This window comes from Heloderma suspectum, chromosome 4 (assembly GCF_057233095.1).
Source record: "Heloderma suspectum isolate Gila_16-S chromosome 4, 16-S_ref, whole genome shotgun sequence".
NCBI lineage: Eukaryota > Metazoa > Chordata > Lepidosauria > Squamata > Helodermatidae > Heloderma > Heloderma suspectum.
In genome coordinates this window covers 248,137,938-248,160,629 of record NC_139461.1, presented here as the reverse complement: position 1 = coordinate 248,160,629, position 22,692 = coordinate 248,137,938, and the positions used below count along the sequence as shown (strand labels likewise).

Sequence of the window (22,692 nt, the reverse complement as noted above, 5' to 3'; positions counted from 1 at the left end):
AGAAGGCAAAAAAGAAGGGAGAAGGGCTGGCAACACTTCTGAAGCCCAGTAGCCTAAATGGTTGGTGGAGCTTTAGAGCGCCTTGCAAACACATTTTAGAGCTCTTTGCAAATACATTATCATTTTGAATGAGAAAAAGTAGTAAGGGGAGGATGAAGAAGGCAATGCTGCATGGGAGGGGGACACTGCAAGCGACAGACTCTGCAAGGCTCAGGCTTCAACAACATTAAGACTGGGAAGGTGAAGTTTGGAGTCAACCACCTCTTGAGCCTCCTCTCCAATTGCTCACCCAAAGCCTCCTCATTTCTACTAAGCCTCATCCAGCCTCATGAATATACTCAAGAGTACAGCCAAAACCTCTCCCCAACTAGCACGTTCACCCACTCACACATCACATATGCTTCTCCTTGCAATTTCTGAGTTTAACCAAGTGAGAAACGAGAGAAGGAGGAAGCAAGGAGGGGGTGTAGAGGAGAGAATGAGCACACAACCAAGGGGTGTGGAGGAGGAGGGGGAGGGGGAGTGAGCAGCTGATGATAAATGATGGCTGATGCAGTGCTGCAGACGAACCTGCCCGGAATAATAAACGGCTGCATTACACCTCTGTCCTTCCAGGCGGAGATAATACATTCATTGGAAGATGGAAAGCCTCTTCAGGTATGCAGGACAGCAAGAGGCAGGGCAGCAGTGCTAATGACAGCCTCTCGGGCCATTGCTCTTCAGTCAACAGGCAGGAACAGGGAACTGATGCTGGGGATGAGATTTGAGACCTGTCCATTTCTGCATCTGACTAACTATCAAGGCAGGGAATGGGGGGCGGAACAGCCATTTTAGGACGTTGCGAAGAGGAAACAGATTGTGGGGTGAAGGGGTGGGAGAATATGTGGATGCAGAAGTTGAAAGAGAAGTTATTTTCTCAACTCTATCTTTGGTTTTGAGTACTTTTCAACGAACATTTTAAAAAGCTAAATGCAGAAATGGAAGTTGTTTCCCACAAATATCCACACAGCTGAGGCTGCAGCTTACATGGGAAGAAGACTCTCTGAACACAGCGGAACTTGTGTTCAGGATGCACGCATGCTAGGACTGAGGAGAAAAGAGACAGAGATGCCATCCTGCCAGACAGGAATCTAGCTTCACCTCACCTGTCTCTCTTCTTTGGACTCCTCTGTACATTAGCCCCACTACACATTAATCAATCACTAACCCGTCCTACAATTCTTGTTTGTCCATCTTACAAGGAATGTAAGCCCTTTGGGGCAGGGACCATGCGGCCTCAGTTCAGGGTTCTAAATGACATCAAGCACACTGACTGACTGACTGACAGACAGACAGACAGACAGGTCTGTCTGTCTGTCTGTATTATTTGTAACACCACAAGCTCAGGAATGCAAAGTAAAGTTGCACATGCGTTTACTAATCCTTCTTCCTGCTCCAAAGTTGTCAGGAAGTGATAAGAAGGCGTGTGAGGAAAGCAAAATAGCATAGCTTACAATGTTCCGAGCATTAATCCTGCAGGCACCCAGATCTTGGGAATACAGCTCTGCTAGTGATTTACATACATACATGCCATTTATCAACCACCTTTCATCCACTTAGGGATCCCAGGGCAGTGTACACATCATTAAAAAAAACCCCAATTCCAATATAAAAGCCGTACAATTACAAGTTAAAAGGCAAAAAAGAAAACAACTCTTTAACCATCAAACCAAACAAAACTCATCAATTAAACTTTAAAAAATTAAATTACATTTTAAAGTGTGAGCTTCAATGTAATTCATGTTAGTGACTCACAGTGCAATCCCATGCACACTTACTGTGGAGAGTAACCCCACTGGAGTCAATGCAACTCATGTTGGAGTAAACATGCACAGGGCACAATGCAAACAACCAAGTACAGAAGCAGCAGTGCAGTTATTATTCTGGATTAAAAACTGTCAGGCCTTGAATCTTTTTCAGCACACCCTTTCAGATTATTATGACTGTTTAGGGACAGAAGGGTTAAGAGAAACTCCAAAATTACACACAACTGGCAAATCCAGTAATATCTAACTGTGCTGGTCAAACTACATGCAATTCTCCTTTCAATTCCATCCTTGTTCCCTGACTCCTCTTCTTCCACTCCCTGCACAGAAGGGGAAAATAATACAACAGTCAGCAAATACTGCATCTTTTTCATGTTTGCACTACCAACACTGATGGGCACTATATTACTGAGGAAGAAGGAAGGAAGGAAGGAAGGAAGGGACTTAAGGCCCGACATGAGTCTGTCAAAGAGTTGGGACTTAAGCACGGTCCACCCTGCTCCTCCGCAAAGCAACCAAAAATTGCACTGCTTTTTATATGTCTCACTTTCCCAGTTATTCCAACCGTAATACCTGCTTCCTTCTCCCCCAGGAGTAAAGAGAACTTTGATACCGATTGACAGATCTGGAACCAAGACTGAGAAAAAAAGAGACATGCCATTGATCTATATCCACTTCAGCCCAGGTACCCTCAAAATGTCATTAAAACAAAGTCCTCACTGAGAAAACATCTCCCAGATCTCCATTATCCAACTAGGGATGTACGGACTGTGTAAAATCTGCTCCGTCTGTGTTTTGCGGATTGTTGGGTGCCTTTCGTTCCGTCATCCGCCCACAGACAGATGCATTTTTTTTATCATGCGGAAAAATACGGAAATAATTACATATTTACGTAAGTATTTGCATAAGTATTTACATAATTTACCTCAGTACGTAACATCTAATGTATTGTCCACCATTCCATTCAATGTTCTCTCAGCAGAAACTTATGTATTTTTCTACGGATTTATATGCGTAAATTTCGGGAAAGTAAAAAAATCATCCAAAAGTCCACAGACTCCTCATGGCCTGAGGGGGGCGCTCCTCGGTAGGTTCTGCAGTTCGGACTCTTACAAATCCGAGCTCATTTTAATCTGTCTCGAATTTCTCCAGCATCCCTACTTCCAACAGTGTTAAATGCATGAAAACACATCCACCACCTCCAATAAAATAATAATAATAATCAATGCATTTCCTCAACTTTTTTCTTTAATTAACAAATGGCAGATGCAGATAAGCAGCATCCCTGAGCATGTACAGAGTGCTCTTGTCTACTGAGCAATCCTAGCCCATCCCCAATACATCTGAGATTAGGGAGCAGTTGTTCCACAGGGAGAGAAGATAGAAGTTCATGTCCCCCATCCCCGGCACACACAGAGTGGTAAAAGGGTCACATTTGGGTTGTTCCTAATGGTTTGCTGCTGCAGTGTTTGAAGGCCTAATCCCCACAGAGATTTTCCCTGCCATCTTAAGAGCTATGCAGTAGTGCAAAAACAAAAACATCAGCCCAGCCAGGAAAGTACCATCAGTTTTCACATGGCTGCCACTCAGACTTGGAAGCTCAGGCTGTTGTTCTAGAACTTGGGCAAAGGCACCCCCAAATTGCACTGCACTGCCTAGCTTCCAGCAAGGACCCTAAATGCACAGTGCCTGTCCCATTGCTTTAATTCAGCTTCAAAACTTTGCACAGAATCCAAAGTGTTTTCCAACACACAGGGAAACTGAAGCACAGTGCATATATGATTAACAAATGTTTTTCCACACGCTGTTTTCTCCTGGATTGATTGATTGATTGATCGATCGATATTGCGGGGCAGCAGCTTCTACACACTTTGGGAGGAGCCATAAAGGCATTAGAAAACCATCCAATTCCACATTGAACACTATAGCTTTGTACAAGGATTGTCTACACATTTTTAACCGTGGCTGTACCTTTACAACCATTAAGAAGTAGAATATAGCTTTCCATTCATTTAAAAAGAGGGGCAGGGGGAGAGAGAGAGAAATGAAAGTTTGGGACTGTATATTAAAATTCCATATACACAAAGGGAGTAGCCCTGGCTAAGAGTTCTCAGAGGGAAACGTTTGTCTCTCCAATAGGCCTCTTACAGAATGGAATGGAAGCCTGGAAGAAAGGACTGGCCCTGTAATTGAGAATGTCCCTGTGGGAAGAACCCAGTTTCTTTGGCCACCTCTAAGCAGATAGTTACTCTGGCATATTCTTAAAGAGATGGGAGTACCAGACCACCTTACCTGTCTCCTGAGAAACCTGTATGAGGGTCAAGAAGCAACAGTAAGAACCAGACATGGAACAACCGATTGGTTCAAAATTGGGAAAGGAGTACGACAAGGCTGCATATTGTCGCCTTGCTTATTTAACTTATATGCAGAGTACATCATGAGAAATGCCGGGTTGGATGAATCAGAGGTCAGAATTAAGATTGCCGGGAGAATGATCAACAACCTCCGATACGCACACGATACCACCCTAATGGCAGAAAGCAAAGAGGATCTAAAGAGCCTCTTGTTGCAGGCGAAAGTGGAGAGTGCAAAAGCTGGTTTGAAACTCAACATTAAAAAAACTAAGATCATGGCATCTGGCCCCATCACTTCCTGGCATATGGAAGGGGAAGAAATGGAAGCAGTGACAGATTTTATTTTCTTGGGCTCCATGATCACCGCAGACGGTGACTGTGGCCATGAAATTAAAAGACACTTTCTTGCTCCTTGGGAGGAAAGCTATGGCAAACCTAGACAGCATAGTAAGAAGCAGAGACATCACCTTGCTGACAAAGGTCCATCTAATCAAAGCTATGGTTTTCCCAGTAGTAATGTATGGCTGTGAGAGCTGGACTATAAGGAAGGCTGAGCGCCGAAGAATTGATGCTTTCGAACTGTGGTGCTGGAGAAGACTCTTACGAGTGCCCTGGACTGCAAGGAGGTCAAATCAGTCCATCCTAAAGGAAATCAACCCTGAGTGCTCATTGGAAGGACAGATACTGAAGCTGAAGCTCAAATATTTTGGCCACCTAATGCGAAGAGAAAACTCTCTGGAAAAGACCCTGATGCCGGGAAAGACTGAAGGCAAAAGAAGAAGGGGACGGCAGAGGATGAGTTGGCTAGATAGCATCACCGATGCAATGAATATGAACTTGAGCACGCTCCGGGAGAGAGCGCAGGACAGGAAGGCCTGGCATGCTATGGTCCATGGGGTCACGAAGAGTCGGACACGACTTAATGACTGAACAACAACAAGAAGCAGATAGTTCCCAGGTTTACCAGGAGGTGCTGAAATGCTACTGCATGCCATATAATGTAAATCTTTCAGACTGATTAGACAGCAAAGGATGGTCTTTGTTAAGGCTGAAAGTGATTAGAGCAGGGCACAGCCAATCAGAGATCAAAGAGCAGAGATCAGGAGCAGGCAATTATTCCATTCACTTTAGCATCCAAAGGGAGTTTGCAGGAAAAATGCTTCTGGGCTGGTTCAGTAGCCATGACTAGCATGCTTCCCTGGCACTTGCTTGCCAAATCCAAGGACAATAGAAATCCTCCCTCTCTCACTCCTTCCTTCCTCTACCAGCATTTAATCAACTCAGGTTCTAAGCCAGATGTTTCTCTGCTCCCCACCACCACCACTCATCAGCCTCCACCTCTCTACAGGAAGAAGGTGAAGCTCTGATTTCTCAGCTCTCCTATCCTGATCACACTTGGGCCATTTTAGAGGGCTGCAAAGAAGGTCCTTTTCAACCATTTGGAACATGCAAGTTCAAAAACTGAGCCATGGCTTCTCTTGGGTAGAATGCAGGAGTGAACCAAGGGCCAAATTGGATGGGACAGTCATGTGTTTCATGTCATAGGTCCACCCCTTTCATATATAAAAGCAGAGGGTGTTACTTTAACATAGAAGGAGCATGTGGAAGAGAGGCAGTGAACCCCTTACTTCTCCAGCACCTTTTATTTAGTGATGTGAAGCGGAAATTTTTTTCCAGTGCTTCATTTTTCTACAGAAAATATGGGAGCTTTGAAGGTGTAGTTAGTTTTCAGGTGATTATCCCTAGCAAATATGTGAAAGAATACTTACATGTCATTGAAATATACCTATGTCTCAGTGCTGAATGGAACTAAGAAGTACTGATAGCGAAACTGAAGGTACCTCAACCAGCCCCAGCACAAACCCCCTCATTGTCTGAAGCAGGAGAGAACACATGCTGCTGCTGCATTGTGCCCCCTTCCCGTCCCACACACTCTTCCCTTTACCTTTATCGCCACCGTGTTGGCTCTACGGAGAGCCATGTTGTTGAAAGAAGCCGGGAGAGCTTCGTAGCCACTTCAGGCTGCACAGCTCTCTATAGAGCTGACATGGTGGCAGCAAAGGTAAGGGGGGAGGGGAGTGATGAGGGAAACAGAGGGCAGATGGCTACTACAGAGAGTCCTGCTGGCCACTCTCTTATTGCGTCAAATGCCATGGTGGAAGACGATCTGCAGATGATCTGCTGGAGGCAGTGGGGCAGCAGCAGCAGTGGGCCCTCCCGGTTAGGAGGGGGGAGCAGTGCAATTCGCCGCTCCTCCCACTCCACTGTCTGATGTGGGTGGGCTGGCCCTGGCCCCAACAGCCTCAGTGGAAGAGAGCTGAACTCTTCCACTGTTGAAATAGATGACTTTAAAGAGATGAGTGGTTGTCAACATATCAGGTACACTTCTTTAGGTTGCTAACATTTATTAGCATGTCAACAGTTTTCAGCACCTTTGTTTTCCCCCTTAAATGTAAACAATGTAGGGGAAGAACATGCTATTGTCTTTAGACTTTTACAAGTATTCCAATAAACCTTTCTACATAATATAACATTTAAAGTACACTTAATGTGATTTAATTCCCCGCTCAAATATTTCAGGTCAAATCCTTATGGTGTATTGAGACAAAAGAAAATTAACATGGGGTACTTTATCTTTCTTTTTCGCTTTGTTGTTTATTAAATTAAGTAAAACAAACATGCTAAATTAGATCAATTTATGCAAATCAGTATGTTCTGAATATATTTCCAATTCTAAATTTTCTGGAAATCACCACTACTTTCATCCTCTCAGTCCATTACCCCAGCTGTTTTTCTCCTTTCCCAGCTCTGAGTCATGAAGGACAACTGGAGCAATGGACTGAGGGGGGAAGGTTCAGAAAGCAGGGAGGGCTCACTGCCCCTCGTCCACACATCCTTTTTATTGTTAAAATAAGACAGACACAGACATTCTGCTTTATATGTGAATGGGGCAGACAATCATGTCCCTATCACATCTGGTTGCCTCAGAGATGGACAACTTAAGGATCTGGAAGTTGAGAGAGATAGTATAGAAAGTCACAATGTTCCCTGTTGGAGAGTGAATTTTGCCTGACCATTCTGATAAAACATATTATTCATGCTGCTTTTCCAGGTACTCCCCTGTAGCCAGTCTGAGGAGATAAGGCTCCAGGTTTGAAGGGGACCTCAGCAATGTGCCACCCATTCCTGCCTCAATGGGCTTACCTGGTAGTGGCAGCAGCAGGCAGCTGCACTCTACTCAATGACAGGTGGGGAGCTGCCATTTGAATTTACTGTAGTACCCCAGAATGATGCTATGCAAGGGGCATTGTAGGAAATTAAAATGGCGGTTCCCTAGACCCAGTTGCTTCGAGCTAATCGGAGGGCCTAGGGCAGGCATCAGTGGTGGGCCTTGTCAGGACTCTAGGGCCATGGGAGCTGCCTGCGAATGTCACATGCTGATGCAGAGCTTGAGTCAGAGAAACAAATGCTTCAAATACTACAAGTTTCCTATGCTGACAGCACCTGTATAGAGGAATCAGCATGCATCCTTTCCTTTCCTATAATCATGCTCAGGCACATGTATTTTGCTTCAAATCCAACTGCACAAGTGCAGCAAAATACCCACATATGTAGGCAGTCATTGCATGAGGCAATGTATAAGCAAATAATTCAACAATTCCAACAAGGAAGTGCTTTCCATGCAGGAACTGTGTAACGTTTGAAACAACCTTAACAACAAAGCAAGACACATGGGACTTGAGGAGTTGTTAAAAGCTCCATTTGGGTCTGGCTGTGATATCTCACACGGAGGCGTCTGGCACATTCAGGCATGCCGACAGCTGTGACAACCCTGTCATTCATCATCACAGCAGGGCTGAGGAGTTTGGTTCCAATGCCCAAAAGTTTTCCCCACCTTCCTTCCCCCAAACATTCTCTTTCCCCCTCCCTCCCTCCCCCCCGCTCTCTCTCTCACACACACACATACACACCCCTACCTACCTACCTACCTACCTCATTTTACTGGGATTTCCATGCCAGCCACTTAATGCCTCCAATATTTCCTTTCCTATCTGGGTGTGATGATCATGCTCTTTACATTTTTGTTGCTCTGGAAAGCTTAATACACTGTTCTAATAAGGAGGAGGAGATTTGTGCTGCTTAACACCTTCTCAGGGCCAGGAATTCTTCGGGACAATGTTTCATTGGGGAACAGACAAAAAAGGTAGGTAGGTGTGTGTATGTGAGAGAGCTTCAGGGCAAGCTCCATTGTACAGTAAGGGGCAGAATATGCTTCTGGCTTTTTGCTCTCTGGAATCAGTGAACACTCTGCTCCTCCTACAAAGCTACAGTAGCTTTGCCATACCGGTTCCCATGTATTATATTTGTGAGAAGCTTTATCCCAAAAATCAATTGCCCCTGACACACACACCCTCTCAGGAGTTATCTGTGAGCCACTGGCAGAAACTGCTTCTAAGTATTACATATCAACACTTATGAACTACTTTTCACAGTAATTGTGCCAAAGAAAGAGGGCAAACTGGCCATAAATGACATAAGGAGAGGATCTTTGTTATAGAAACCATTTGAGTGAATCTCAAAAAATGTGAATGCCCTCTCTTTAACAAAGAAGAATCTTAAAAGCCAACAAATTTATTGTAGCATAAGCTTTGATGGACTAGAGTCCACTTCATCAGCTAAACTGAGTATATCTGATGAAGTGGACTGTAGTCCACAAAGGCTTATGCCATAATAAATTTGTTTGTCTTTAAGGTGCCACAAGACTCTTTGTGGATTTTGTTGCCATTGCACTGCTGGGAATGGTTACAATGGAGAACTCTCACTTTAAATGATACAGCACGGACTAGAGTACCAACAGTAGCCATCAGGGTGGAAACTAGTGCTGTGCCGAAAATTTCTCCCACTCCCCCCCCCCCCTGACCATTCTCATTCAATTTGATAGAAAAGAAATTGCTTTCGACAAGAAATTCAATGGTGAAGAAATTTCGGAGAAATTATCACGAGTTGGGTTTGCATTTCTGGGGCTTTCCTTACTTAGGATGTAGCTGAGGAGTGTGTACAAGTGTCCTGTCTTTCATTGTATAATCATCTCTCGGGCAGCCTGTAGCCTCCTTGGCTTCCCACACTTCAATTAAGGCCCAGGGAAAGGTATCATGAGGTAATTCCTCCCATGGAGCCTTTTCAGACCAGGAAGCACAGGCAGCCTGAGAGGCTACCAGTGATGAGGTAAGCTCAAACCACCACAAAAATAAATTATAAAACACCCTGACAATGAGGCAGAACAATGGAAGCCTCTTTCATGGGGAATGAAAACTTAAAGGAAACTGGAGAACAGAATTTGGCTCAGCAGTAGCTTCACCTCTTCCCTGGAGCTAGAACACAACACAGCACCCCTCTCACACCTGCACTACGGTGGATGCAAAATGGGGCCTGCTGTCATTGTTGATGCTGTCATTGTTGATGCTGTGGCAGCATTAACCCCCCCACCCCTTTTGAAAGAAAGAATGAAAGAAGCTGTGCTACAACCCCTGCCAATGATGAGCCTACCTCTGAGAAACTGTTGAGAATTTCTCCTCCCCTTGGAGAAATTCGGTGAAATTGTCTCCCCAAATTCTCTGCCCACATATAGGGTGGAGAATGTCAAGAGGTCTCTTGCACACAGCTCTAGTGGAAACCCAAAGTACATAAAAAAAAAAACCCATAGAACCTAATTCAGTTTTAGTGGTGCACAACTAGTGGATCTCCAACCAGAGGCACATCAACAGATATGTGCAGCCAGCATGGATGAGCACCACAATGCAGATTTGCTTGCAGGTACATGTCTGTATCAGCTGTGCACATGGAAGCCTCCTTCCACAAGTAGACCTCCATTGCTATATTGAGGTGAGTATGGCTTACTGCTGTCAGCAACTCCCACTCTCTCCAAAGGTCCCTTTTGAGTGTTTGTGTCCATGCAGTTTAGATTTAAGAATCAACACGTGTGCTTAAGGCAGTGCAGGGGATTGAGTTTGCCTCCATGCAAGCAGCTCCTGAATCAAATTCTTAACAGCTCAACCCTGTAGGCAATTATCCAGTAGGCCACGTGGCTGTTGCCACCAGCCCAAGTTTACCTTACTAATAGGGTACTGAACTTTACTCTGTGTATAGCCCCTCCAGTACAAAACATCCTTTGAAAAGTTGAGAGTTAATAGGTTGGATCCAGACTTAACCAGACTTAGAGGAGACCTATTGAAATCAATGGAATTTACATTAGTCATGACTAACATAAGCTCCATTGATTTTAGTGAGTCTACTATAAGCATCATTAAGTCTAGATCCAATCAGTTGTGCTTAATCAGGTGCTTCAACAAACTCAAAGCATTACAAAATAACTTTTTATTTTATTTTTAAAGAGTTTACAAAATGAAAACCTTCCTGACAGGCTTTTAAAAAAAACTTGGGTAATGATACTTTTCTCTCCAGGGCAAATCATGGTGTTTTATACAGAGTGATTATAAGGCTCCCATCACACCTTTTAATTAGCACTCAGCACCAGGGCATATTTGAGTGCCAAGCAAGGTTGACTCACCTCTGCAGAATTTATTTTGTCAGAAAGAGGAGAGAGAGAGAGACAGAGAAGGAGGGAGGGAGGGAGGCAATGAGTCTGAAGCCAAGCACCAAAGACACTGCAGAGGAAAAAAAGCAGGGAGAGATGTGTTAAGTGCTACCTCTGGGGGTTATTTCTGGATACGAGAACACCATGTGGAGATAGCAGTGTTGACTCCACTGTTACGGGAGAAGGCACCCAATTCTCTCTTTGCTTGCACCCATGATGCAACCTAAGCTAGAAGAAGGAGAATTTGATAGCCATGCAGGTGTTGCAAAGAGGGGCTGTATGCCAAGTGCCTCAAGGTTTCTATGGGTTGAGCTTTTAATTTGCAGAAAAGGAAGCTCAATGAACAATTCAGTTTGGGTGTACTTACTCCTGTCCCATGAGAAGTACCAGACAGCAGAACCCTTATTTTGTGCTAGCCAAAAAAAATTGTGCTAGCCAAAAAAATCCTGTGAATCAAGCAGTTGTAATGGGATTCATGGGAAGAGATTTTCACCAACCTCATGATACCTCCCCCGAGGTTTCAACAGCATAACCTAATAATAAAATAAATCAAAAACAAAAAGATATCAGGAATGGTCCCAATATTATTTTTCACACTATATTAGAAGAAGAGAAAAGGGAGGGAGGAAAAGTGGAAAGGAAGGAGAGATGTGTTAGGACTACACTGGCCTTGTATTTGCTATGGAGGTACCATTCTTAGAAAATGACTGAAGTATATGCAACAATGACTGAAGTTGGGAACACAAAATTTGCAAGTGGGTTCAGAGCAATGCTCCACTTGGCTCAGCATTCTGTCTGTTAATGCTGACCAGGTACATGTCACATGGAGGTTCACAAGCAGATAATGATGTCAACATACATAGGCAAGGAGCTGTCTTATACCGAGTCAGACCATTGGTCCATATAGCTCAGTATTGTCTTCACTGACTGGCTGTAGCTCTCCAGGGTTTCAGTCAGGGCTGTTCCCAGCCCTGTCTGGAGACTGGACCTGAGACTTCCTGTGCAAAGCATGTGCTCCTCCATACTGGACTATGGCCCTTCCTGTTCCTTGATCTCAGTATCTGGTTATCAGAGGTATACTATCTCTGAATTTAGATGTTATGTCTCTGTCTTTATGGCTAGTATTCTTCCAACAGATCTATAATTCAGGTATTGATTTAATCTTTTCAAAAGATTTATCCTAGTAGCTATCAACATATCCTGTGGCAATGAATTCCACAGGCTAATTATGTCTTGTGTCAAGTAGTACTTTGGTTGGCAACATTGCTTCTTTACAACTGAGAGTCTACCACCAGTGTTAATTTTTATCCTACAGGTACTGTAAATTTCCTGTCAGTATTGGTTTAAAATCATTAGATGAGTGCCAATTTCATGTCATCATCGTTATTCATTTCACTTTCGATCCTGAGACAGGCTTGGATAGCCAGTCTCTGGAGTGGAACAGACATGGAATTAACATGCATTTCAATATACCAAAACTACATTGACACAGATTTTCAAACCTCAATGTTCATTTGTTCTGATTCGTTCGTTCTCTCTCTCTCTCAATCTCTCTCACACACACACGCACGCGCGAAATTGGCACTGTGGAATCGGAGCACAGGTCACCCACAATGTACACACTGAAGGTATCCATTGTTCTGAGTCCAGATAGGCAGGATCATGCCAAAAATGGTGGTAGTGTAGTTCTTCACCGCCACAGTATGAAGTTAAATCTTAATTGTTGTTCTTCCTGGTTTAGTGCTCCCACTGCAGCTGAGAAAGATACCTAGAATGCCATCACCTTTCACACCCTTTCAGTTCCTCTTTCAGCATGCTGTTGCTATTAGCAAGGACAATAATAACATTGCCTCCCACTGTCTTACTAGTTGAGAACAGAATGCTCAGACTACCAGAGGCAACATTATGACGTGTGCTTCGAATTCCTCCATGTACTCTGGAGGAAAAAGGTTTCCCATCACATCTGAGACCAGTGAGAGATAAGGAAGCATCCCTCCTGCATTGTTCAGTGAACCACTGAGAGTTACAGGTCACCATAGCTTATCTGAGCGAGTGAACTTGGTTCTTGCATTCCTGCATACAACCCCAGACATGTCACTTGCTGGCTGCAATTGGTATTCTGGCATGTTGCTGCTATAATAGGTTGTACTCTATATACCTTGCAGATCACATGGAGTATATGCATATATACATCACACATACACACCTCTAGTAACATATGGAAGGACAGACAGTAACCCAATGCTTTCCCTGCTCTGTATGCTCTTTTCCCCACAGCTTACTAAGAGGCCAGTGAAACCCTGACATAAGCAATTAGTTTATAAAGCTGCATATCAGAGATTACAGCTTTGGGCAGAAATTTATCTTGGCAGAATAATTGAAAAGGCAGGGGAAGTAGCTGGCTGAGCTAAGAAAGGATGGACAAGCCTTCCTCTCCCTTATCCCTTCCCTCTGTACTGTGGATTTTCATGGAGAAAGCAAAAGCTGATTTATTTAAGAGGCCTGGTGGCAGAACATTAGCCATCACAGCATCCATCTTGCCCCCAAGCACTTTGGATTTTATAGGCAGCAGAGGGGGAGGGATGGTAATTGTGTACACACATGCATGGGTACGCATGCACGCATGCGCATGCACACACACCCATTTACCTTCGCAACTGAAGTTAAAAACTGCCCATCTGGAAAGTTTAGACTGGCAGCACTTCCTGTTCACACCACAATGTGTGTTCATTTTAATAACAGCCTGTCATATTAGGTTCTCAGAGCACAAAAGTGAAGGAACCAAGGCACAGAGAGGAGGTCCAACCTCCTCAAAAAAAAATCACAATGGGAAGGGGAACTAGCAACACAGCTGGGAACACAGGTGCTTCCTGTTCAAATGGAACAACCAAGCAGGTGTGTGGGATGTTTGCCGGAGACCTTGTCGGGAAGAGAGGAGGCGGGGGAAGGAAGAGTTTGATTCATTTGGACCCCAAAGTTTTTCACTTCACAGAGAAAGAGATGCCTGGGGCCATAAGCCATTTCTTATACTCTGAAACCAACTGCATACAGGCATGAGATGAACAGCATAGTGCAAGTAACTCCCGAAACAAGTGTGTCACTCCAGCTTGTACCCATATCCTGTTCCAGCATGTACATATGCATATCACTAATCCAAGATAGGTTAATCCCTGTTAACTGGCCAACATTGGCAGAGGGTTGGACTTGAGAAGCGCTCTGGACTAGCAAGCACAGCAAGATCTGTGTTGTTTTATAACACATTAGTGTCAAGTGACACTAATGAAAGGCGCAGAGACGGTGAGTCATCACAGCTTCATCTACAGATTTAGAGTGCAGAGGATCTGGGGCCTGTCTTAGGGGTTTCTAAAAGGTGAAGCAGATCACCTTCGACAAGGAAGTGGGGATAAAGGAACTGCTTACACATCATCTCCAAAGCATCTCACTCTCATCCTTTTCTCACTGTTTCCTCCAGACTGAAGGAAGGAAAGAACCAAAGCAGGGGCAGGGGTGGGGGACCAACAGGACTCACAAAGCAGCTTCCTGAAATTGAGTGGAATTCCTGGAGTACAAGGCAGTCAAGAATAGATAGGGAGGGGGTGCCAGCACAAACATTTTTAAAAAAGGAATGGTGGGCTGGAAAAGGAGATTTGGACACAGAGTTAACAAAGGACTTGAGATCAAGTGGGAAAGGGTGCTGGTGGCTTTTCAGCTTTTGCCATAAGTTACGTGCCCCTGCTGCAGTTTTCTAGTCTGGAAGCAGTTTGGCTTAAAAAAACACACCACTCAAAACCTTCACCTTTTGAATGTTTGTGGCTGTTAAAGGCAAAAGAGCCCTGTGAGAGGGGAAAACAAGCAAGCAAGCAAGCAGTGGCAACTGGAGGGAAGCAGATGCACAAGTAATGAAATAAGCATCACTAGAAGTATTTGACCATGCAAAAGGAGCTCAAGTGAATTGTCAAATGTATACAGAATTGAACCTAGGCTGGCCATTGCATTCCCTTTCCTTGGCCCAGTCCAATCTTCCTTCTCTGGATTAACTTTTCACTAGCTGTAGAACATCCCTTTGCACTGTTCAGGTGGAGAAGCTGCAGCCAACATGCATGTTCCCCCACCCCAACTGGAAGCTGTACCACCTGGCCTTTCTGTTTTCCTCCATACCCAGTGCCTCAGACCGGTCACCAACCTCCACTGCTGTCAAAGGCAAAACCATGAAGAGGGAGGAATAAAAGTAGCTAGGAAACTGATCAAATTAAAATTCCCAACCTCCCACATGGCACTGACTCCTACACACCTCCCTGCCAGCCATAAGCTCCTCTGACGAGCTGCAACTTGAGAGGCGGCAACGGGAAGGGTGAGCTGTTACCATAGGAAGCACACTTAAGTGCAATGTTTGCTCCCTCTAAGAACATTTACGGGTGATGACGGAAAGCTGGAAAAAGCAACTGTGCAATGCTTCACCCTACATGGACTTTCCTGCAAACACCTCTACTAGCCGACAGTCACTTCTCCCCTGTGAGCCCTTTGGAGCTGGGAGTACGATTCATGTGAGCTTTTGATGCCTGTATTACTGTTCCCATGCGGGTTCCACATTAGCTTGTATATAATCACCCAGGGATGAAGAATGCATCCTAAATGTATCTGTTCACTGTGGAATGCAGCAATGAACGTATAAAAAGAGCATAGGTGTGAGTCTACCCAATGTTCAGGATCTGCAGCTGCAATACACAAATGGGCAGCCACAGGTTTGCATTTCATGAAGTGGTCTCTAACGTTTACCCTGCAATAAATCTGTTTGCTTTTAAGCTGCCACAATACATTTTGAGGATTAAACGAGTGCATGAACAGGCGCTCGCGGGAACAGATTAAAGCAGGGGTAAGAAACCTGGTGCCCTCCAGAAGTTTTGGAATACCAACCACCTCTGGAGGGTACCAGGTTTAAAGCTATTGCACAAAATATAGGCAAAATGCCAGAGATATTATTTTTAAAAAACAAATGCTCCTCCACAATAAGAGGTCAATCATGTCAGTGCCATTGCTAGAGTGGCCCTCACCACCTGTAGAGTTGACTTAATTCTGCTGAGGTAGGGGATGCAGCCCCCTCCTTTTCTGGTCAGAACATAATGACATGGCAGAAAGCAAAACAAAACCCTGCATTGATATCACAGCTACTAATACACCCATCCTAGTTGCACCTATGTGCTGCACTAGCAAGGTCACGTCCAGAACATGGCACAGTGCATATCTTATTTGGATATAACTCTCCAATTTGCTCCAATGCAGATGGATTCTGTAGTTTGACTGTAACATATTCACTTGTCAATGTATCTCTGGCATAGAGGGAAAACAGACAATACACACCCAGTCAAACACCCTCAGGACGTGGGCAAGCCATCTGTCTCATGTATCAATGAATCAGTCTCTGCTATTTGCTATCTAGCTGGACAGACAGGCACAGCGGGACAAACAGACCCTTCTAAGCTCCACATAATCACATGGACAGGCATGTATCAAAACACAAACAAGTCTGGCCAACTAACCCAAAAAGTCATCAACGGAGTCCTGATCCCTTCCCACCAGTCACTGACTAGATAGTCTGCACAGTGATATGTAGGGAGGAGGCTGCCACTAAACAGATACACCCCTTCCCCATGCAGAGATTTCTTGGATCCCTGCCTGGACTCACTGTCTATACTCCCACTATGCTCCCTCAACCTCAGAAACTGAAAATTACTCAGTCACTGAAGTCACTCAGACTCAGTAACGCAAACATAACATTAGCTCACCAATTAATTTTCGCCAGTCCACAGCCAAAGCCTGAAATTGCTTCCCACAGGTTGCTGGCTCCATGTGCAGACCCACCAAGCAACATTCTGACTCCCAGTGGCAGGCTCATCTTCCAAAGGGGGGAGGGGAAATAGGACCAGGTAGGACTTTCTTGTAGTCCGCTGACCAACCAAGGCTCTGTCATCAAGCAGCTCTGCACTTTGGTACAGTTATCGCTCCTTGAAAAAGGAAAACTATGTATGGAATGCCCAAAGAGGAAGGCAAAGGAGGAAGCTACAGGTCCAGACTAGCTCTACAGGAAGGAAAGAACAAAAACTCGCAGCCACAACTAAAGCAGTGAACAATCCAAAACTTTAAATAGTGACATGGACTTTGGGTATCCCCAGAACTATATTTGATGGGGGTGGGGGGAGAGAGAAATCAGAAATGTAATTGTAGGTTTGCTGTAGGTCAGGAAGATTTGTCAGATGCCTTAGAGCATGCATCAAATACTTATTTAGATGATAAAGCACCCCATTCTTTATCCTAAGTTCTATATCAGGGGTAGGGAACCTCTTTCAGTTCAAGGGCCAAAATCAATTTCGGAGAAGCTCTCAGGGGCCATGTTGCAGTGGGGAGTGGGGAAAAAGGCAAAAGGGGTGGACCAGAAATTAAAAAAACACACAACATACTGGCAGATTGTAGCTTAAAGCTCTTAGTGCCAGGAACAAAACCTTAGGAGAGGCATTTCAACCTTTTAGAACAAGGAAAAAACTGGACAAGAGCCAGGAAACAATCCTGGCACAAGACCACCCCCAAAAGATCAGTAGTCTGGAGAAAGGGGTAGGGATCAGGGAAACCCTGGAAGGGCCCTGGGTCTGAGGTTCCCCACCCCTGTGCTACAGTCACATTAGCCCTTATCCAGGGATACCAGCACAATATTCTGTTCACCGAGAGGGTATATCAGGCTTGTCTGCATTTGGACATTATCACAAATGATAGTTTATCCTAACAAGAACGAGCTGTAGCGATCTTTGGGCTCACATGTTCCTCCCTCTCCTTTTCTCTCTCCTCTAGTGTGGTCATGAGCGATCAATGGCCATGAGAGACTGGAAGCTTTTGCTTCCATTTCTGCTCAACCTTAACTATGATACCTTCATAACAGATAGCTTGAAGTTGGTTTGTTTCAATTAAACCATAGTTAAGATCAGCCTTCCCCAGGCTGCTGCCCTCAAATTGGTTTTGGACTCCCATCAACCCCAGCCAGAATGGTCAATGGACATGGATGATGGGAGTTGTAGTCAAAAAATACCTGGAGGGCACCAAGCTGGTGAAGGCTGGTTAACATTCACCACAATTTTGGGGGTTCAGACCAGCTGTGATCGAACAAAACTGAAGCAATACCTTCCAAACTTCTCTTCACTGTTTTGTCCTGGGGGGTGGGGAAGCGCACGATCCAGAGACTCACACAGGCTCATTCCTGGCATGTTATACCATGGTTTATTGTGAGGTCAAAACACAGCCAGCGTTTACTGTTGCAGGGCTCATAGCCTGATTACTGCTATAACAACACGTGGCAGAGAACACATCCTACAAAGAAAATATTAAAATTATTTTTTTAAAAATCATAATCATGAAATGCTGGGGGCACTGCTGCAGGGGAGGGCACTGTTTTCTCAATGTTTTGTGTTGTTGTTGTTGTAAAGCAGGGGTGAATGGTTTTTTTAGTGGGAGGGCTGAATTGCCCCCCACCAGGCCCTCAGTGAGCCATGCCCATTAACACCATTACTCTGCTCCCCTGCCCATTTTGCATTTCTCCCACAGCCAGATGAGGCCCTAAGCTTCACATGGTGCACACCGTCCCCATGGTGTTGGCCTGCACTGTACAAAATGACTCGGCCAGCGCTGGGAAGAGTGGCTGCTCCTCCCATGCGGGCAAATTCCCCTCCAGCACTGGCGGAGCCCCCACCCCTGCCACTGCCTGATCTGAGTTAACAGTGGGGATTCCTCCAGGGGGCAGGGCTTGGAGGCCAAGCCATACTCCCTAGAGAAACCCAAGGAGGCTCCACAGGCCCAATTAAGCCTGAGGGCCAGAGATTTCACATCCCTGCTGTAAAGGGACATGTGAGTATTGCTACACTTAAGTGGCACAGCAGGAGTGGGCTCAACCTTTAAAAAAGAAAAGGGCAAACTTTTAAAAAAACAGTCACTTAACAAGTGGAATTCACAAGCACTGTGGTGTTTAGGTAACCACATGTAAAGGCCCTGTTCCTGGCACAGTCCCACACTAATCCTCACCTACAACATGCAATGCAACCTCCATAACAAAATGTATCCCAGAGTTTTGCAAGATCTGCAAGAACCCAACTGTCTGAACCTGGATAATGTTAGAAAGAGACAGCAGCCAAGACCTTACTTCTTCCTCTGCCTAACAAACAAGTTCCTCAGCTAAAGAAACAATTGCTAAGTTAGAGATTTGCCTGCAGTCTAGTGCTAGTAAAGCAGCAAGCATATTCAGAGCTTAAAAAGAGCAGGAACTGGGGCTCACTGCATCAACTGACACCTCAGGGTTTTGTTTTGTTTTTACTAAAGGTAATAAACTCAAATTTAGAGAAGATGAGGGGAAAAGGGCATCGGAAGAAGTGGTGCTTTCCTTGGAATCATACTAAAAGCATCTTGAGAAGTACACACACGCAAACAAAAAAGAGGGAGAAAACATAAATACACTGTGCCAAATTGTTGCATAATGAAAAATAAAATTATTTCGGAATGTTATTTCTCAAACAAAACTTTTCCATAGCACATCTTCATGACCCAAGGGAACTGGGATTATTAAAAAAAGAAGAAGACTATCTACTATTTGAATTTTTGTAGCAGAAATTGCAAGTTTTCTCTGGGCAGACAAATGCAAATCCACAGGCTGCTATCTGCTCATCAACTGAAATGATCTTGCATCAAAGAAGGAAAAAATCAATCTGCAACAAGTTTCCCAGGCTCACAAATGGTTCCCCAAGACCAAGAACTGAGTCAGCCTTTTTAAACACAAGAAAATGCCATCAGACTAACACACATTTCCTGCTTTATTGCATATATACTGAGGTGAGAGAACACTGACTCTTGGATTATTGTTCCATGGGAATCAGTGATATTTTTAGTCTCTCTGTCTCAAGGTACTCTCCCCCTTTGGAGGCTACACTGTAGAGTAGGCAGAATAACTGGGGGCAGGGCAGGGGGTGAGGGAGTTATGGGGAGCCTCATGGAAGATTGTCAGGGGAAACTTTTCCATCTAAGGCATTGGTATGTCTTTCAGAGCATCTGCAACAAATCACCCAAAGCCGCACACTCTTTACTCTTCAGCACTGCTGGGACTAAGAGATGGATTGGGGACAGGAGGGAAATGACACGGCAAATGAGCGTAGGAAGCAGGGCGGACGGGTTCATTCTGTATACCAAAATCTGAATGCAACGAACACTGATTCTGGCACCAGCTCTGGCTAAATGTTACTCAGAATATCCACTGGCATATACCAGGGGCTAAAGGAAAAATAGAACTGGGCTGGTATGCTGAAGATGTGGCTTCCATTCTCAGACCTATTACCCAAAACAAATTCATTGCTGTATAACCTTAAGTAAACCACTTCTCTCTCCTTCCTTCCTACCCCAGCCTACCCAACCCACAAAATTCCCCATCCCTTTCTGTGTTTGCACAATGGATCATTTCTGGGGCATTTTGAGGGCTATAAAGAAGCATCTCAACCGCTAAAATGAGGTTGTGGAGGGCAGAAAAGCAAGAAATAGGACATGGGGTATATTATATACTCATTCAAACAACTCAATCCAATACTTGCCCTTCGGCTGTATCAATTAGTAGCTTTGTCGTTGCCATGAGATTCCTCATCATTCAATCCCTCACTTCCCCATCTTTTCCTGTTTTTAACAAGCATCACTTGGCATTAAAAAAGGGTGTTGCTTATTGGAGAATATAACACACTAATAAAAATCTGGTCAAAAGATGGGCTGGATAGAAGAGCCCCTTTCGAAATGCCATCTCCCTTGAAATGCCATTTCAAGGTTCACGAGGTGTTGTTCCTGTGCAGTTGGCTTGGGTGAGCAAAGCCTCCTCCCCAAAGGAAAAGAGAATGTAGGCGCAAGGAAAGAAGGACTGGACTACATGAGCGGAAAGGTTCTAGTCAATTGCACGCTCTGGTCTTGGTTTGCCTTTGCTGTCCACTCTCAAACCAGCTGGGAAAGAAATTCTATGGTGCACTAGCGAAGAAAGGATTTTCTGCCAGGAGATACTACCCCAGGGAGCCTACAACAGGCATTTTGCATCCACACTGGATGTTCAGGTATGTGCATGCCTGAAGGTACATGCACATCAGAAGCTGAGCATGAGCAACAGCTGTACACTCTGAAGTGCCTGCCTTTTGAAAACACTGGTTACACCTCACTCACATTTTTACTCACCTACTTGGGGGGGGGGGGTGTACACAGAATTGTTAAAAGTACTTCCACAGCAGAGAAAAGGCTGACATTTGGTACACACAGGCTAGCTTTGGTCATCAGACAAAACAATAGTTTAGCATGATGGGAACAAGCCTCAGGATCACACACTGCCCCTCTTCCTGTGATGCAGATGTGAGGAGATTTATATATTACATTTGGAATAAACTGGAAGATTTCACTAACAGTTTCCATTAATTGCAGTTTAGCATGCTGTCTGAACCCTAAACTCTGGTTAATGTTAATTGCGGTTTGTTTAAACAAGCCAGCTTCAAATAATATTTCTGAAATTTGCAATGTTACGTGTCTGTTTTATTATGTTTTGGGGTTGTTGTTCTTGTTCTTATTGTTCTTATTATAAATATGTTTTGTCTGTTTTCTGTAGACAATCCCCGAAGAAGGCCTTTTTGTCTGAAACGCTCTGGGCTTCAAATAAACAATTAACATCTTGAGACATGGTCTCTCCTTTCAGTGGTTGCTTTCTTTGACTTTTTTTTGGGGGGGGGTGTTTGTGCTTGTCTCAAACAAACCATATTTAACATTAACCACAGTTTGTCAGCATGGATGACAGGACAAGCTGTGATTAAGCAAAAACAGAAGCAAAAGCTTTCAGACACCTACTTGAGGCAGCAGAGGGGAGAAGTGCACAGGTTCAAGGTAGCTCATTCCCTTCATGCTAAACTAAGGTTTAGCTCAGACTTCCCCAACTGACACCCTCCAGATGTGTTGGCAGTACATCTCCTATTGAGAGCCAATGATGGGAGTTGTAGTCCAACACAACTTGGTGCAAGTTGTAATCCAACAGAGGTTGGAGAATGCTAGTTTAGCATGATGTCTGAACTAAGCCACAGAATCCAACATCCCTTGATTATTACATTATTAAAATTACCTCTCTCCCTTAAAGCTCACATATGGAGACTGCATCCACGCTAGAGCCCATTAGTGCTGCTGAGATATTGGAATTAGCTAGCAGCTGAAGAGTTTTCACACAGTACTAAATACAGAACTATACTGTCCATCAATTACTTTTGCTGTGGCCAAGACAATTCTATAATGGTCACTCACATGCAAGCCATGCTCAGACAAAGGTCCCTTCCAAAGTTAATTAGAAGTTTCCTGTTTGCCAGTTCAGCTCATTTTATTGCTTCCTTCAGTGCAGTTGGGGTATCAGCCATGAACTGCCTGGTAATTAGTTCTGTTTCCCACAAAAGTGGGAGGCTTTAATTACTGATTTCCTATCATGTTCTCCTCATTCTTTTATAGCATGATTTGTCATAAAAGAAAAGGGCAAGCAATAAAGAAAGGAAACCAATAATTAAAGCTCTGTACCTTTGCAGGAAACAGAAACTAATTGAGGACCAATTAATCACCAAACCTCAGTCAGGCAGAACAGGAACTATTAAAATAAATTAACCTACAAAACAGGAAGTTTTTGATTAAAAGCATAAGCCAGAGTAGACAAACTTTTTGAGTCCAGGGACCACACTGGCCCCTGCAGAAACTATTGAGGACACACGAGTGGGTAGGGCTGGTAGTGGTCAGGCCCAGGACGGACACACACATACACACACACACACACACTTCCTCTCTCAATCCCAGCTATGATGATCAGGATCACGGGGGGTGGGAGCTTTAATCTCATTCCTCACCCACCCCATTCCATCCTGATCAA

At 44.4% G+C, this 22,692-nt stretch overlaps 1 protein-coding gene across 8 annotated transcripts in view; it reads right to left on the bottom strand.

The window, feature by feature from the left end:
- ATP2B4 (ATPase plasma membrane Ca2+ transporting 4) overlaps positions 1-22,692 on the bottom strand; it is a 212,865-nt gene that overhangs the window by 132,707 nt on the left and 57,466 nt on the right. For 2 of the 8 annotated variants that reach the window (XM_084853179.1, XM_084853181.1), the window contains one exon: positions 17,922-18,107. The exons of 5 other annotated variants lie outside the window; for them this stretch is intronic. The gene's annotated coding sequence lies outside the window, so the exon portion shown is untranslated. One more of the 8 variants, XM_084853178.1, reaches the window with a different exon arrangement.